Genomic DNA, 1,347 nt, shown 5'->3' with positions numbered 1-1,347 from the left:
TTTATCTCCTTTTTTCAATATTTTCACTCTCTTTTTCTCTTTCACTCTTGTTCACTCTTCTTTCCTTCTTCCACTCTTCTTTCCTTCTTTCACTTTTCTTTCATTTCTTCACTCTCCTTTCTTCTTTCCTTGTTTCACTCTTCTTGCCTTTCTTCTTTCCTTCTTCAACTATGATTTCCTTCTTTCACTCTTCTTTCTTTTCTTCTTCCACTCTTCTTTCCTTTCCTCACTCTTCTTTCTTTTCTTCTTTCCTTCTTTCACTCTTCTTTCCTTCTTCCCCTCTTCTCTCCTTTCTTCACTCTTCTTTCCTTCTTCCACTCTTCTTTCCTTTCTTCTTTCCTTCTTTCACTCTTCTTTCTTTTCTTCTTCCTTTCCTAACTTTTGCATTTCATGCACTGGTATTTCCTTCAGGAAATGCATTTTCTAGTTATTTTATGTAATACACATTTAAAGCAGCAGTGAGGAGTTCTGAAAATCTAACTGGAAATCTAACTGCCTAACAGGCATGCAGAAACCTCACTCATATCTTTTGGCGATATAGTTAATGATGTTGGGCTGTGAAAGCTTTGTTTGTGCTTTTGTGCGGTGGTCTGACCCGGACGACAGAACTGCATAGTGCATACCCTATGCAGCTAGTTGGATTGACAATGTGTTTGTCCTTCACATGACCATACACCATGAAAATGAATCAGAAGATGATACTAGTACAAGTTGCTTATAAAACCATGCTTCAACAAATAGCAGATTGTTGCATGGCAAAATACTGCATTTCTGCACACAGATTTACAAAGAAAAGAAAAGAAGATACGCTGTTCTTGTTCAAGTCATATTGATGTGAAAAATATTTCTTTACAGCCAGAAATTTAGCATTGTATGGAAAGGCCACCCAGTCAGACCTGATTGAAAGCCCCTCATCGGGGCACAGTGATGCCCACAATGCCATAGACGGAAATCGTGACCCTCATTTTCATCATGGATCTTGCACTGCCACTGATGCACAGACTAATCCCTGGTGGAGGGTTGATCTACTGAGGCAGTACATTATTACTTCAGTGGCCATCACCAACAGAGGAGACGCCGCCCCTGAGGGAATCAACGGAGCTGAGATTCACATTGGCAGCTCCCTGCTGGACAATGGCAATCACAATCGACTGTAAGATCCTCATTTTCTCTAGATGTTAACTGGTTGAAAATGACTGGGTAGAAGGTTTAAGAATTTCTAATGCATAGGCCCACGGTTCATTTCAATGAGCAGCTGCAAATGTAAAAACTGTTTATTATCTTATCGTACTGAGAAAAGAAAGCGATAATGAATATTTTTGTACCCTAAACCATTCCTCAAACTAT

This window comes from Sprattus sprattus (assembly GCF_963457725.1).
Source record: "Sprattus sprattus genome assembly, chromosome: 19".
NCBI lineage: Eukaryota > Metazoa > Chordata > Actinopteri > Clupeiformes > Clupeidae > Sprattus > Sprattus sprattus.
The sequence above is the reverse complement of the archived record's forward strand: the minus strand, read 5'-3'. Positions refer to the sequence as shown.